The sequence below is a fragment of the Falco biarmicus genome, chromosome 1 (assembly GCF_023638135.1).
Source record: "Falco biarmicus isolate bFalBia1 chromosome 1, bFalBia1.pri, whole genome shotgun sequence".
NCBI lineage: Eukaryota > Metazoa > Chordata > Aves > Falconiformes > Falconidae > Falco > Falco biarmicus.
In genome coordinates, this window is record NC_079288.1 from 69,621,472 (window position 1) to 69,637,993 (window position 16,522).

Consider the following 16,522-nt stretch of genomic DNA (forward strand, 5'->3'; position numbering starts at 1 on the left):
TACGTCCGGCCACCAGCCCTGCTGCGGCGGTGAAACCCTGCCGCTCCCGGGCCAGGTGAGATGGCCGAGGGTGTCGTGCATCACCTCACGGCCGTGCCTTACCGCCTGTGTCACTGGCATTGCGCTAGGCCGTGCCGATCGGTGCCTGTGGGCAGGACGTGAAATCACAGCTAGGTCTCCGCAGCGAAGGCGGCCGGTGTTCTCTGTGCTGCGGGGGGGCTGCCCCGCGGCCCCCGCCCTACCCCGCAGTCCTCAGAGCCGGGCCGCTCCTGCGGGGGGAGCCCAGCGGTTCGCGTTGGTAGAACAAGGCGGGTAGTTTCTGGCCAACAGGCGGTACCCGCGCACTCGCGCAGCTGGCCGAGACACAACTATTTGCCCTTATTCACTGGGGGGAAGGGCGGGTTTTCCGCCCGTTCCCGACGGGCGGCCGGGAGGCGGAGGCGGTGCGGAGTGCCCGCACAAGTGGGGGCACGGCGCAGCGTCCCCGATAGGGCCCCGCCGCTTCCTTGGCGAGGAGACTGCCTTGGCGTTCCCCAGCCGCGCAGCTGCGTGGCCCGGAGGCCGTTTGATCCCGGCTGCCTGGCGATACCGGCCGTCTTAACTGTTCTTAGCGACGGTGATCGGTCCTGCTCTCACCGGTGGCGCGGGGGCTTCCTTGGGCGGCGGAAGGCTGTACCTGCACCGCAGGCGCCTCAGGCCGCCCTCCCGCCAGGGGAGCCGCTGGGGCCGGGGCGCTTCCCCGCCGCGGACAGGCTGCCTAGGCGGGAGTCGTCCGCGGTCCCTCGCCCGGCGGGGAGGCTCGGGAGCGGGGAGGGGGACAGACGGCGCCCCGAGGCTCTCCCGTGGACGGGCTGGCCGGGACGCGGAACTGGCTGCCGCCTTGGCCTATCGCAGCCGCAGGAAGCTGACGGGCGCCGCCAATGGGCGGCTCAGCTTCCCCCTCTCTGCCTTGCGATTGGCCGAAGCGCCAAGCGGGGGCGTGTCCGGGAGGGCGGGCTAGATGCCCGGGAGCCAACGGGGAAGGGCTGGGGGGGTGGTCCCGCGTGAGTGCTGCGCGCCCGTCCCAGTGAGCGTCGGTTCCTGGTGGAGCGGCGCGTGCCAATGGGCAGGCGGGGGGGGCGGGAGGGACGAGCCGGACCGTCGAGTTACCGGAGGAGAGAGGCGGCGGCGGCGGGATAAAGCCGGCGGGGGATGCTGGCGGCGCGAGTCGGTCACCGGCTGCTACCAGAGTCGCTCTGAAGGCCACCGTAGCCGCGCCGAGGCGGCGGCGCCCCGGGCTGCGGTGGGAGGCAGCGCTTCTACCGGCGGGATAGGTGAGGCGGCGGCGGGGCTGGGACCCGGTCGTGGCTGGGGGGGGGGGGAGGAGGGGGCCGCCTGCTCCGACGGAAACGGGGCTCACGGGCGGGGGGGGGTGGTGGGGTGTTGCGTCGCGAGCGGCCCCCGCCGCTGGCCCGGTCCCCGGCCCGCGCCGCTTTGTTTACGGCGGGGAGGTGAGGCGAGGGCAGCGTGGGGCCGGGCGGCGCGGAGAGGTCGGGGTCGGCAATACTGGCGTGCGCTTGGCGCCTCCCGGCCGCCTCCCCACCGGGCTGGGGCTCTGGCCCTCCTACTCCGGGGCGACGGCACCTCCCCCGGCCCCCTCCGCGCCCCGCGCCCAGTCCCCTCCTGCCCTCCCTCTTCCGCCCCTAACTCCGGCCCGGCCCCGCCCGCGCGGCGCGGCGCGTGTCCGGCCTTCCCCTCCGGCGCGGCCGGCGGCCCCGGGAGCCCCCGGGGTGGGCGCGGCTCTCGCACGGCCCCCGCGGGCCGAGCGGAAAGCAGCCGCCGCCGGGCTCCTCCCGCCCCACGCCCGCACCCGTCCGACTGGGGCCGGGCGGCCGCCGGCCTGTGGCGCTCGGCGGCCACCACCGCCGCGGGGGATGGCGGGGCTGGGCGTGCTCCGGGCCGCCCGGGAATGGCGGGACGGAGCGGGGAGGGTGGCACGGAGCCGGGCTTTGTTCCCGGCCCCGCCCCGCCGCCGCCGCCGGGGGGGGGTGCCCGGGGGCTGCGCGGGAGCGGCGGAGCCCCGGCGGAGCAACGGGCGTCCGGGCCGCGGGCGGGAGGGGCGGGCAGCGGCGGTGCCGTTGCCTCCCGCCCCCCGCCCGCCGGCCGCGCTCGCCCGCCCGGCGTGAAACTTAGTTTATAACGCGGAGCGTCAGCCGTGGCTGCCGTGTGCGCCCTGCGCCGCGTGTGTGGCGCCTCGCTGAAGGAGGCGCTTTAAGGTGCTGCCGGGACCAGGCTTGGTCCGAACAGCACCTTAAAGATTGTGTTTTGTAGTCTCACATAAACGTTAGCGATGTGCCTGCAAGTATTGTAGGGGCTCGATTACTTCCCTTCTTCCCCCTGCTTTCTTTCACATATGTTCACTTCCAGTATTCTGGTTATGTGATGATTTTTGACTGTAACTACACTCGGCTGCTTAGTGAACAACTCGGTCTGTCTTAACCAGAAATCATTGGTCCGGCAATCAGGATAGCTCCCGGTAAAGCGTCCTAAGGAATCAGATGGAAAACATCAAACAACACCAAACAAACCCAAAGTGTTTTGGTGGTCGCTCATACGGAATGAGTTGCAAACACAGTTTGCCATTAGAGTTTTAAGGAATAGTGGGACAGTCTGGAGATGAGGTAGCAAGAGTGTAATGTGGACTTCCCTCAGAATTACAAATCTGAAATGTGCCTTAGGAAAGAGATATACTAAAGCAGAAAGCCAGTTCTTTACTCTTACATACGCTGCACGTTTCCCAAGCTCAGACTTCATGTAATGAGGTACGACTTAGATGGTAAGCCACCTTCATGTAGATGCAGACTAGAAAGAGTATGGTATTTGTAAGTTACTGAGGTAGTAGGCGAAGAGTCGCTCATGTGGGCAGGAACGAGCAATATGAAGCATGCAGAGTACTGTGATAAAGAAGGTGATTTGCTTATTGTGGGTTGAGCAAAGAGTGAAATTAACTGTAGTTACTTAAGAAGTATTTCCTCAATGTTTGCCTCCTCGGTAGGCTGTTTCAGTTGCTCTGCTTCTGTGTTGTTACTGTCATGCTGAGGATGCCTGCCGAATACTTCAGAATCTGTGGAAGATTGTTGAGCAAGCACTGGGAAACCACACACCGATTTATATCTGGTGCCATTATCGCAGGAAGGAAACAAACCCCTCGGTAAAAATTGTGTTGCAGGTTTAGTCAGTCAAGTATTTAAAGATGCGACATTCTCTCTTGTCAAAAGCTTCCTTTATCTGTGGTTTGTACAGGACCATAGTGGTACTTGATGGCAGTTGTTGTCAGTAGATGACTGACTTCCCTGGGCGAATTGCTGCTGTGAATGGCTCCTTATTTATATTCCAAAATGGATTTGGTTAAAGCCTGTGCTGACTTCTCTTTGGAAGTGGTTTCCTTGGAGCAGAGCAGTGGTATGTTGCTTTGGGATGTAAAAAACTGTTGCTGAACTTCATTTCAAAAGAAAAGTTGTTTAATTCTTCTGTGGGGTTAGTTAAGGTAAAGTAAGGTTGAAATACCCCACTAATTCTATTTCTGTTTGGCTGGCCTAGGTGAGCCAAAGCATGGTGATAGCTGGCTCTCATGTAAGAGCATAGTACCTTTGAGGAGGGAAGTTGGAGGTTTGTAGGGCTGTAAGGCAAAAAGTAGAACTTTTCAATTTTCCATCTCCAGTGTTGTCCTGCTAGGCCTCAACAGCTGAAGAGTGGTCTTCGCTTTTTTTTACTCCCACTGTGAGTGTCCTTTTAATTTTGCAGGCTAAAATTAATTGGTATGCTGAAAACGTTTGCTGGTACAATTGGGAACATGCTGTCTGTATTTACTTTTTACAGTATTTAAGATTATAATTACACCCCCTACCCCCCCAGTGGTTATGTGGTCTGGTGATGCCCACTTCATTATCGCACAAAGGACTAAATGGCTTTTTTTTTTTTTTCCTGAGTTCCTTAAGAGACTTGTAGGCAAACTTTACACTTCAGTGGACTTGCATAATATGGAACATAGATATATAATATGCTCCTTCTGGCTTAGAGGGCCATGAGCTTTTAGCAATTTTCGTGTATCTTTAAGCCTTAGCTTAACAGAAACCATAGGTATCACATGCAAATAATAATGTGAAAGGAAGGTGGTATTTGCACGCATGGGTTATGTGAGTTACTGTGAAAAAAAATGAGGATAATAGTTCAGGGTTTGTGACCCCATAACTGTAGTTACTGGTGTGTCTTACCTTACCAGTAGGAAATGCAGTGTAGCTTATACATCAGCGGGAGGGCGGCTGGCCTAGTGCACAGCCTAGCTGTGGTTTACCGCTTTGTACTGCTTCTGCATGCTTGAACAGCTTTGAACTTTTATGACTTTTGCATCTGTAATAATCCTCCCAGGAATGACTATAGACTGGAGAAGAAGTGTTGCAGTGTTAGAAGGTTTTAGGATTCAGCATTATTCTTGTCCGGTCTCGCTCCAAATCCCAGTGAACTCCAGTAATAGATGTTAGGCACACTGACTCAGCTGGGGTTGCTTCTGCCTTTTTTTAATTGATTAAACCAGCAGTTGTTCTTTCTAGCATTTAGCTCACATATCCTCAGTGTTTGACAGTTAGTTCTCTGAGTATCTGTGTACTGCAATATAGCTTTGCCTCTTCCAAGACTTTTGTTGTCCTTTTTTCCCTCCCCTCCCTCAAATCTTTTATAATCCCTAATTCCCTCTGACATGAGCGCCTCCCAGGAAGAATGACAGAATACATTCTTGGATAGCAGGTGTCCAATACTGGCATTGGAAGGTATCAGAAAGGAATATGTTCTCTCAAGCTACTTGAACAACAGTGTCTGTTCTTGACATGGCTTCAGTTTTGAGAAACTTTTGTGTTTATCCCCAGTTTTTCCTAGTGATTTATGTTTGCATGCAAAAATGGAAGGAGAACATATTTTTTTTAAAAATGAGCTTCTAAAATTGAGTTTGAGGTTCTCTGAAATGTCTAAATATTTGTTCTGATACAATGGGCTAGTGCCCAGAAGCTGTTACGGTAAGTTTTGGGATTTTAATGATTTGTTCTTTATGTGGGGTGTTCTTGCCCTTGTCAATGTGAGCAACGTGAATTGTTCTTTGCAGTTAGTGATGATAGGCAGGGATGATCTGCATGGAGCTAGCACAGATCTCCACACAGAAGTACCTTTCTTACACTTGACAGACCACCTGCCAAAGCAGTGCTGCTGGAGCAGTGGAAGTGAACTGTGCTTTTTCAGAGCTGGGGCTGGGTTAGTCTAAAATAGCTGGCTTTTCAGCAGAATCTGTAGCAGGAGACTTGGGACTATTGACATGCACACTTCAGTGGTACTGCTGGTTACTTTGGAGTTAGTGTGGTGACCTATTTTCTTCTTTCTCCCTGTTTTCCAGAAAATGGGAGGAGACTCCTGCTTGGATGTTTTTATCTCCTCTTTTCTTCTTTGATTTTTAAATGAAGTTGCATGAGATTATGATAATAATATAACAAGTTTTGTGTGTTTTGCCATCTAACTATTGGAAGACTGCTTTGGAATAAAGTACCTGTGAATATTTGTAATTTTTGGTTTGCAGTTTATGTCAGTGGCAGTTGCCAACATTATTTTCAGCTTAAACACCAGTTCTTCCTTTGTAAGTTTATTTCACTTACCTTCAGTGTATTTCTAGAGACTAATAATATAATTTTGCTAAACTAGACTTTCTCTTGTTGAGATGTTTTCTGTTCACCTGATCATCCTAAAGTCCCATCATTGCCTTCTTTCATGTATGAAGTAGTCTTTGTAGCATGCATTGGCCAGACTTGTATGAAGTATTCCAGAGAAGGTTCTGCTGGGACATCATGGAGGTCCTCTAATGCTCTGATGGAAATAACTTGCTGGTAAAACTTAGGATCCTGTTTTCTTTCCTCAGTCCTCTCAAGGTTTCTCTGCTTTGTCTTCATAAGCTGCAACTTGTAACAAAAATATTACTACTCAGGTATGTCATGTTAAATGGGAGGGGAAGCTATAGGTTAAATACAGCATTGAGAAGTATCACTGTTGCCAACAGTCCTTGGCCTGCCATAGTTTGGGCCATGGTGGGAGTGATGTTAGTCATGCTTGTGCAGAAAGTATTCAGGGAGATCAAAGATGCCCATAGCAATGTGTGAATAAGCAAGGGAGAAGAAGGAAAGAAAAATCTGGTACCTTTTTTAGAGGCAAGAATGCTGAAAAGATCCTTGTGAGAGTATGGGTAAGACCTGCTTGTTTAGCCTTTCACAGAAGACTTAACTGCTGTTCACCTTTCACTACTTGTTTTTTGTAGTAGTTTCAAAGACAACAATTGCGTGGGTTTTGCCAGCCCTGTGCAGTTAAGTTTGTTTATTTGTAATAACTGAATATAATGTTTGATATGTTTATAAAATAAGAGCTGGAGAGAGCGCTGAAAACTACAAATAGGGATAGTTTGTTGTACTTGGTCCAAAATGCAAGGCTGTAGTAATTTAATGTGGGAGACTGCTAAAAGAGAATAAAAGAAACATAATTAATTTAGAAAAAACCCAACACACACACACACACACACAAAGAGAACAATATCTATACCGTAAGTCTCGAGAACGTTATGATAAAACCAGGTCTCAGGAACTCACATTTGAAGTTGATATTACTAAGACTGACTTTATTTCTCCAGTGACATTTTCTGGTTTTGTCTTCATTTTTGTCTTCATTTTTGCATAATGAAGCAGCAGCATCTTTTGTAAACACTGTGCTCTAAAGGGGGACTTGGAGTTAATAAGTAGACCTGGACAAATACTGATTCTCCGTAGAGCAGCTAGCATGAAAGATTGGTTGAGGTGTTCCTAGGCATTTTCTATCAGTTTTGCATAAGAATAGTAATTAACCAACACCACTTCTGTTCTTGTGCTAAATCAGAAAGAAACTGTTAGGATTGTGTCTGTGGCAGCTGAATGTTTTGACATTGACAGAATTTTCATAATCTTAAATCAAACTAATCTAACCTGCTGGTAATGCCGATCATGTTAAAAAAAGATCGTTGTAAGCAAAAATGGAAAGACTTCTGCCTCTGTAGACATCATCCAAAAAAGATGTCCAAAAAGCTGAAGAACTTACTGTCTGGTGCACTGACTGCTGACTGGCCTGTTTATTCTCTGGGGTAGGGAGATGAGTAGTGGCTGGTCCCATGATGGCTGGTGCTGTTGCAGTGACTCAGGGAGCTGCTGGATACCCTGGCTCATAAAGAGAAAGGAGTTGGGAATGAGTGCTCTTAATCTTGGGAGGAGTAGCAGTAAGGGTAGCATTCACTCGGATACAGCAAACCTGTTTCTCTGTTTCCTATAGACAGAGATCATTGAGATCTTGCCCCATTTGCTCTGTTCCTTCAGTTTAGACTTCACCTCTGCCTCCCCATTTCAACCTCCTTGGTGGCAAATGTTGCATAAAAACTGGAGGTCAGAGATGTTTCTTCAGATGCAGTTGATACATATGTTTGTGTGTGTATGTGTATACATATATATATTTATATTTTTACATGTACCTACCTGCAGAATTAAGAGGTGAATGGAATAGCTGGTACAGGTGAGAGGTGGTAGACAGCAAGCATGGGAACAGGAAAAAAGGTAGATACAAGCACAGCATGAATAGAACAAGCTTTTAGGGGAGGAATTTGGGAGTCTTTACCTATCATTGTACACATCTTTTTAACTTAACACTTTTGGACCTTTGCTGTCCTAGGGAAAAAGATGAACCTGATGTAAAAATTAAGAACGTTTATCTTACTGTACATCATGATCAACTTCTGTTGTAGTCTGTTATTGAAAATCTGAAAGCAAGCCATCAGAAAGGCACAGACTGTACTTGTATTTCTTTTTTTTTTTGGGGGGGGGGGGGGCGGGGAGAGGATTGTGTGCAGCTGATTTGATCCAATATGAAGCCCATCCTTGTATCTCCTGGGAGGATATCTAAAGAAGGTACTGCATAGTGTGTTCCATGTTATGCTGTAGTGCTAGTTGTTGTTCTCTTGACTTGTGGTTTTAAAATAAGAATAAATAGTTCTATTTTCAAGTATTTCCTAGCCCCTATAATTTTGGAGTAGCTTTTATTGCCTGCTCCCTTAAAACTGTATCTAGTATATAAAACTCTTGCCTATCATTATATAGTTGAAAGGCATGAAATCTTTATGTGACTCTAGTTGGTGATGCAGGTGTTCTAAGTTTAAGAATTGGCATATATGTTAGTGACAGAAGTCCTCAAAAGATATTTTTAATTTAGCAGATGGCTGTTTGAAAACTGGTATGCATTTGTTATGAGAAGAATAGGATGCACAGGAGAGAAAATATCAGTAGAGCTTTTGTGAATGTTTTTGCCTAGAAACAAGAAGAATATGTCAACTACTTTTCTGTTTATCTTATTGTCGTACTGAAGAATGCAGACTGGCCTCATTTAGGCTTCTGTTAAAGTGAAACAGCAAGTTCATGTCTCAGCCTGTGTAAATATAGACTCTATGGACTCTTCAGGCTGAATGTTGTTTAAGAAAAAAGAATGGGTAGAGGTGGTCTGCAAGTACAACAAAGTTCTCATTCTGATTGTTGTCTTTCAAAAGCAGTTAGCACTACTGCCTTTTATATAGTATTTGTATCAGATTTCCAGAGGCCAAAAAATATTGTTATATTGGGATGTATCGGTTTAAGGATGTTTTTCTGCAGCTGCTTCAGTAGATGAGAAATCTGCTAACTGTTACACTTCAACATTGTCTGGTCAGCGTATCTGAAGAACTACTAGCATTTTATGTGTAGGACCTGAGTTTGACCTCTGTTGAAGTTGCTCTGAGGGAAGGGAGTGGGGAAAACAGCTTCCTACTTTGTTCAAGGGAATAAAGTGGGTTTTTTTTTTGTGGTTTGGTTTTTATTATTATTTTTTCATTTAAATCCATACAGACTTTGGTATTGAATGTGCGTAAAGTTCATGTTGGTTCCTCCTCATGGTAATAATAACTAAAGAAAAAAAAATTATTGCCATGTATTTTTCTTTGTACAGGCACTGGTCAGTGATTTGATGGTTTCTGGCACTTTTAAAGAAAGATTATTTTTAGCTTTAACAGTCTGTTAATGGAGGAAAGGTAGTACATAAGCTGTTGACTTTCCATTCAGCAGTTCCAAGCGCTTGAACTCTGCTAGATGTTGATCTCCAAAAGTTTATTGAATAAATAAGGATTGTTAGTTTTGGTTTGAGATGCTTTCAAAAGTAGGCAATTGCTGAAAACCGTTTGAATGTGTGATATAAACTTCTGTTCTTCAGATTTAATTTCATGCTTGTAGGCTGATTTTTAGTTTAGTCTGTGCTTGTAATTTATTCTGTAAAAAACAGAAAAAAGGAGTTTAGTTACTAGAGCCATTTGGCATTTTTAGCATTTCTCCCATTGTTGCTATAGCGGTGGTGGTGCAGAGGATCAGAATTTGAGGCTTCTTGCCTAGTCTGCACGCTCATGGAAGTTCTGACTTTTCCTGTCGCTGAAACTTTGTTAATGTAATGGTGAACGATGGTGTTTAGATCAATGTCTGTGAGAGCTTTAGTAGGAGCTGCTGCAAATGCTGTAGATGCACTGTTTTGTTGTTCAAGTAGCAGTGCATCTGAGGAAGAAGGTGGTTGTTGGTTATGTTCTGCCATTTTCCCTCCCCAGTGCATATGAAATGAGAAGGAACAAGTGACGATAAATGTCTACGTGACCTAAGATTAGGCAAGCTGGAGTCTTATTAGTTACTTCCGTTGGAAATAATTTTGTGTAGTATTTAAAAGTTTGTGCTTGGCACAGACTTAGTTTTAGCTGTTTTCCTGGTGGAAGCAACATCCATTTGGGGTAGTCCTAAAATATGGATTGCTTACAACCTCTGACACTGACAGGAGAGAGATGTAATTCTTGGTCCTCTGCAGTTCACTTGCAGATTGGACGCTTTTATTTTGCAGTTGAAAAGCAGCACAGAAATACTTTCTCTCAGGTAGCCAATCCTAGCTTATAGTGGGTGTAATAGAAAATAATTAAGGTCTTTTTTGGGGGGCCCAAAATAAAATCATGGGTTCTGTGCTACAGCTGAGGGAACACTTCTCTAAATCAACACTCAGGTAAGGGTGGGAATCAGAGGGCATTAGCACCAAGGAAAGGTGTAACTGGGCCATTCTTGCATTACTCTAGTTTCTGAAGGCAGTGGGTTCCTTGGGCTGCTGCACTAGTGAAGGCAATTTTTAGTAAGAGGCTAATCTGAGAGACTTGAAAGGTCTTCTGCCTAGATGGAAATATCCACTGTGGTCTAGTAAAAACACAGACTGAGTTTTGGCATATTTCTAATACTCTGAAATTAAATTCAAAAGATAAAAAGTTATAATCAAAATTTAAAGAAGAGGGAGGTTTTATGGCACTGGCCACAAAGGAGAACGCAAATATAGATTTTTAAATTTGACTTATCATGGTCGAGTTCTTACACATTCGGCCCCAAGCTCTCCTCTGAAGTTTATCTTGCAAATCATTGTCAACTGCAAATGGAGATTGTATGGGGGTCTTTTCAGTTGAACTTTGTCAGTTTGTAAACGAAGAGCTATTTATAATTCTTAGGAAGAGAAAGTGTTGAACCAGTATAACAAATGTAGTTCTCAGGTGCGGATGTTTGTAAATATTCCAAAGTTTTGGTATGACTGGGATATTCATCCTTTTCTTCTTTTCCCATGATTCCACTTGGGTGATCTTGATCTGCTTCCTGAGTGTTATCTAAATTCCATATTGGTTACGTAGAAGCTCAACCTACCTCAGTTTCTTGCTTAGGATCTATGCATCTTCCAGTTGCAATATTTGTGTTTAATGAAGTTCTGCCCCCAGCATCCAAAAGGCTTGCTTTTTGAATTGGGGACCCTTGTTTCTCTCCTGTTTAACAGCGTTTGTGCCTCCCCATAGCTGATTGGCAGCCACTCAGCCTCACTGGTGGTGTGGATCATGGAGTGTAAAAAAGGCTGTTTCAGTAATGAGATGGTTGGTGAAACTGGGAGAGTATCACGTGACCATCATGTTAATTCATTGTGTAATTTTTTTACTTTGTGGTGTTATTGTTATGTATTTATTAAATATTAATATACCTAAAACTTTCACAAGAAGCAAAAGAACCAAATTGTTTCCAAAATTATTCTGTTAAGGCAAAACGTGCCAAACTTTGGTAGAGAAAGGAGGTATATTTGGCTATCAGCAACTTGGAAAGCTTCATTCCCCTTTTTTATTCTTTAATCTTCAGATACTCTCAAATGCTTTTTTTTTTTCCCCCCTTTTGGGTACATTTCTGGTAAAGGCACTAATATCACTTATTCAAGAGGAAAGCAAGCAGTAAGCTAGGCACAGTCTACCTGTGCAGGCTATAGCTGAAGAGCGCTGGGAGAACGGAGGAACTGGGCAGCCCCTGAAAAATCTTTCAGCCTGCTGGTAGCATCTCTCAGTGCTGTTTTGGAAAAATTGCTCAACTGATATGTAACAGGAAAATCTTATATGGTCAGTATGTTGTATAATAAATCTGGGTAATATTTACAATCTTTTGGGTTTGTTTTTTTTCTTTTCTTGCACCCCTTGTTTGAGGAGTGATCTAAGTCATGAGCCTTGGGCTGAAGTGTGGCTTTAACTTGTCCTGTGGCCTGATATGTCTCCCCATTGTATGGGCTCTTACTCCATCTGCCATCGCTTTGGGGAGGGGACAAGGGGGACAGCGTCAGGGACCAGAGCTCACAAGGGGGTAGCCTGTTATGTTTAGGAGTGTTTGTGACAGCAGGTTACTTAGCCAAGCTCTATAAAATGCTGAAGGTTCAGTCCAGCCACATGTTTGAGTGACCATGGTGCCATTCCGTAAATGTTTGCCCTTAAGCTGGTTTATTAGCAATTTTTTGCTGTAATCTTTAAAATGATGTCTTAAAAACTAATATAATTCATCTTTGCCTTTATTCTACCTTTGTGAAAGCAAACACTTGGTGTATTGAAGCCTGCATAGTGTTTATAGCATGGACAACACTACTTCTAACAGTTGGTTAAAAACGTAGTGTTTATTTATTTATTCTGAAGTACCATCACATTAAGTCTTTTGGGCCAGTAATTGTAAGAAAGCCCAAATTTAGTGTGTTGTGCATATCTTCTTAAATGCAGGCACTGGCACTTTGATTTCCTGCAACACTGGGTTTAATCCCCTTTTATGAAGCTTTTGGAGTACCACCTCCTCTACACTTAGCAATGGCAAAAAGTGTGCTGTATTGGAGCATCTAATTGCTGCACAAAAGGGTAAAGCTGTCAGTCTTGCATAGCAGCCACCATTATAGCAGCTACTCTGTGAATATAATACAGCAACTTGAAAATAAATGAGAAATAAATTCTCTTTTAAATACCCCCTACCCCCAAGAAAAAGTTCACCTGATAGAAGTTATATATGCTGCTACTTTGAGAGGTTTGAGTTCGGTTGGATTTTTAGCTGCATTTCCCAATTCAGGATGTGAAGGGAGCTCTGAATTTTTTTAGGTATAAAAACGTAGGAGTAGCAGCGGTGTCCTTTGAATTTTTTTTTTAAACCTTATTATAGCTAATCTCTTGTACTTTGAACTTTATTATGTAGTTTTGTCGTGTTCTGTTTCTTAGCTTTTCATAAGTCTTTCATAGGGATGAACCCTAAACACCGAACCTCCACCTGTGTGATACCTTTGACTTCAGATCTGATAAAGTATAGTTACATTTTAACTTCAAATTGTAAGCTGCAGTTAGGAAATGAAGCCCAATGAACCTCCCTCTAGCGATATGCTGTCACTGTAAGCTTCATTTACATCCGTTGGACGCTTTTGACCTTACTGCTACTTTACTGTTACCTTTTTTGCCTGTAGTCAGACTTCATCTGATCACATTGATTCTGTAGGATACCTTAGGTTATGTTCAAGTAAAACTCTAGTTATTCTTGAAATTCTGGGCAGCAGCTGCAATTTTAAGTTTATCATTGCTTCAGTACATACCACTAAAAACTTGAATACCTCAAATGAGTTTTCCTGTGCCTCCCACCCTCCAGGCTCTTCCCAAACATTCTGCCAGCTGAAATGAAATGTCAGTATCTTGTCCTAAAGCTTGGACAGTCAAGTTAGTTTTCAATTTAACTTTATTTGCACCATTAAGTGGCTGGCCTATTAGGTGTAGTGTGTTGAGGCCGGTGGGGGGAGATGTAATTGGCATGGTGAAGAATGAAGATATGTATGTTTGTATGTGTTTGCTCTGGATACAGTGAGAAGGGAAGCTTCTGAACAGAATGGACTATGTATCTGTGAATGTATGTTTTGCGTTAGAAAGTGAGCTAAAATGTCAGCATATGCCAAGGTGGATTTCTGTCTGGGCATTTCAGTTTGATAGAGAGCAATATGGCATGATTTTGATTTGTGAAAGTGCTGTTCACAGTTAGTGTAATAGGGGAGGAGTTAAAGGACAGCCGACCCACTTGCTACTAAACTGGAGTAAATTTAAAGTTTTGCATGAGTTGATTTAAACAACTTTTTTTTTTCTGAAAAAGAAAAGAAAGAAGGCCATATTTGCTGCTGCACAGAAAATGTTTGCTTGCCCTAATTGTCTAAAGAGGAAAAAGTCATGCTGATTTAATGCATTGTACTGTCAAATGCACAAACTACAGAAAGCTGCTAACATTTTTATTAGAGTTGCAATTTAGCAGGTGAAATTCAGAGTTAGAATTTTATCTGTCTTTAAATGCTTCTGTTTCTAACTGGTCAAGTCTTTAAAAAGCTTGACTTGCTTTTTCAAGGACTTACATAAATTCAAAACATACTACATATAAATATCAGCTTGCTTCCTATTTGCAAAAGCTTACCTAATTTTCCTGCTTGTCTCTTTCTTTTACATCTTAAAAATTTCAGGATGTGGCTTTTTACTTTTAGATTGCACTTACTATGGTGGGTGTCTCTTTTGTATTTTTGGAAACACTAATTAAGAAGTAGAACAAACCATACATAAAATAATTGTTGGTGATTGAATGGTTCACACATCCCTAAAGGAAACTAGTATATTCGTGTTGCATCAGAGCATTGTTAGTCATGTTGGGTGTACAGGTCTTTTTATGTACCTGCAATTTTTCAGGCGATGACTTTAAAAACATTCCCCCCCCCCCCCCCCTCAACTTCGATGATCAGGAGCACTGGATTGTCTGCGCGTTGAGACTTGAGTTGTTAAAAGCAGTTAAAAGTGCTTGATCTGCCTTCAGGGTAAAATTAAAAATACCGAAGTGCTTTTGCTGTAGTTTGGTGGTATAGAAGAACAAAAACAAACTGCTGCTTAGGCAAGTTGTGACAACTATGCAAGTTGCATACAAACTTCTGTTATGAAGGAATCTGTGGAAGTTCTCAAGGCTTTGTTAGGGAGAGGCAGCTGAAGTATTGTTTGTTCCTTTTTCTGACCGCATCCTCCTGCTAACCAAGCAGGGAAAAAAAAAATCAGCACAAATCAGAAAAGAAATGAAAGGGCTAATTGGAAGAATTTGATTCAGAATGATTTGCATTTGAGAGCAATTGTATATATGATTAATAAAGTATGTTTGTAATTAAAGTACAACTAAAATTCTATATAAAGAATGGATGTACATAAAATATGCTGTGTTGGAAGCTAGATTTTATTTTTATGTCAGGTTTAGTTTTTCATGGAGGAAAAATCATTAAGAATCCTAAGGTTCTGAGCAGAACAGCAATTCTGAAGACACATGTAATTATTGTTTGTGACTTAAATGAAAAAAGAAAAATTCTAAAGCTTTTGGAGAATGTTGACATCTCCATTAAGTGTCTAAGGTTTGACTATGGTTTTTCTTATTTTCTTTCCAGCATTCTATATTTCATTTGTCTGTACTGTGTTTGGAGACCTTTCTTTAAGATTTGGCTACATGCCAGCTGACCTGTAGCTGTTTGCATCTTTGGTCTACTCTAAGCGCGTATTGGACTTGGAGGAAAATGTCTTGATGGATCCATCCTAAGCGTGATAATGGCTCTCGTCGGTGGTTAGCAATGGCTTCTAAGTGGTAAGACATTTTTCACAATTCTGTCATAAATACATTTTCATGCATCTAATTTTTCCCCTCTTTGCTTAAGTCTTTATCTATATCCTACTGTTAACACATTTGAACTACTACTTCAGATATCAATTATCTGAATAGAAGGTTGTCTGTATTGTGTAAAATCAAATAAGAACATGTGATTTTAACACGGTGTAGTAACTGTGTCCAAGAGTTGAATGTCTGAGGAAGAGGTTAACAAAAGGGCAAGCAGCCGCCTATCTTTGCATCATGTGCAGCTTGGAGACTTCCTAATTCAGATGTGGTTCCTGTACATTTAGTAATCCTCAAACTGTACATTTAGTAATTCTCTCGTATAATTTCTGTATGTCCAATAATTCTCTCAAGTTTTCTTTCACAAACTTAAGTGCTCAATGCAAATCAGACTTCTTGGGTGCTAGTAAGAGTCCTCGTTTACGATGTGCTGGCAGGTGTCTGAGCTCTGTCCTCTTGTGGGTGAAGCTAGGTAATGCAGCTAATTAGTAAAAGCCGTCACAATTCCTTATATAGATGCTCTTTTCTTTACTGCTCTTGATGTAAGGATTTTATCAGTAGTGAATAGATCCATATTGCGGTCAAGCACCAGGGCCATTACTGTGGATGAGGCAATTATGAGTTTAAATGGATGGATCAAACTAATCCAACACCTAAACTGTCCTTCACAAATAATGTAATACACTGCTTCTCTGCAGTTGAGTCATAAAACTGATAGACTGACTGTGCTTCCTTTTGGCCTTTGAGAACAAAGAGCATGTTGGTGTCGAAGTGCAGTTGTTTCTATGGTATTTTCTATGTGGACTTGGACTTTAATATTCAAGACATTCTATATTATATATTCTATAATATTACTTTATAGAATGTGATAGAATATTATGTTCTATTGTCAATAATTATCGTTATAATATTATATATTCTGTAGTATTTTTAGCGTAGCTCTCTTTGCTTTATTGCTTTGTCCTATGTATTCTTTACAGGAGAAGTATACGATAAAATAAAATCTGAATGTATTATAAGTTCTGCCATTGGATCATCTCCAGTGTACCATATCCCTGGTTTTTGCCACTGGCTTTCATTTCTAGTTACAGAACATGCTGACTTGCTTCACTGTCTTTTGTCAGAATTTTATACCGTAATTATTTCTGTTCTGATTTATGTATTCTTTTTCTCAAAAGATAATAAATTTGTTGCTGCAGAAGTTTACCTTGAACATCCATATCTTTCTATTGCTCAAGTAAGGCAAATACGCTTTTTGGCATTAGGCTAGGAACTCCAGATCAGTCTTTCAAATGAAACAGGAAAAGAGAGGCAGAGGGTTTGAGGACATTAGTATCGTTTTTTACTGGAAGTTGTTCTCCTGTGGGTGCTTCTTATGCTTTGGACAACTCTAGTTTTATCTCACTTTA

At 43.7% G+C, this 16,522-nt stretch overlaps 1 protein-coding gene across 2 annotated transcripts in view; it reads left to right on the forward strand.

Moving 5' to 3' along the window:
- Positions 1-16,522, forward strand: part of FRYL (FRY like transcription coactivator) — a 185,816-nt gene that overhangs the window by 4,383 nt on the left and 164,911 nt on the right. The window contains exons 1-2 of one of the 2 annotated variants that reach the window (XM_056333537.1): positions 1,131-1,313; positions 14,893-15,086. The gene's annotated coding sequence lies outside the window, so the exon portion shown is untranslated. Of the gene's footprint in view, positions 1-1,130; positions 1,314-14,892; positions 15,087-16,522 lie in introns of those variants that run through there. The other variant, XM_056333546.1, reaches the window with a different exon arrangement.